The following is a 259-nucleotide window of genomic DNA, read 5'->3' as shown; positions in this document are numbered from 1 at the left end:
CTTAGTTAGAGAATAAATTCACTGTAATATAATCAAGAGCTGTGTGTGTTGCCTATTTATAGTTCCTGCCAAGAGAATTGACCCTTTAGATATGAGACTGACTGACTGATTTAAGATAATTGAGCGATTATTAACTAACTGATCACTAGTAATAATTGTATAATTATTCAAAACTACCTAGAGGTCCGGAGACTCTAGGATTATAACAACTCCGGTGGTGCCCTTAATGAGGAACATTGATTTTATGAATCTTAGGGTT

This window comes from Micropterus dolomieu, linkage group LG02 (genome assembly GCF_021292245.1).
Source record: "Micropterus dolomieu isolate WLL.071019.BEF.003 ecotype Adirondacks linkage group LG02, ASM2129224v1, whole genome shotgun sequence".
Taxonomy (NCBI): Eukaryota; Metazoa; Chordata; class Actinopteri; order Centrarchiformes; family Centrarchidae; genus Micropterus; species Micropterus dolomieu.
Note: the sequence above shows the minus strand (reverse complement) of the source record.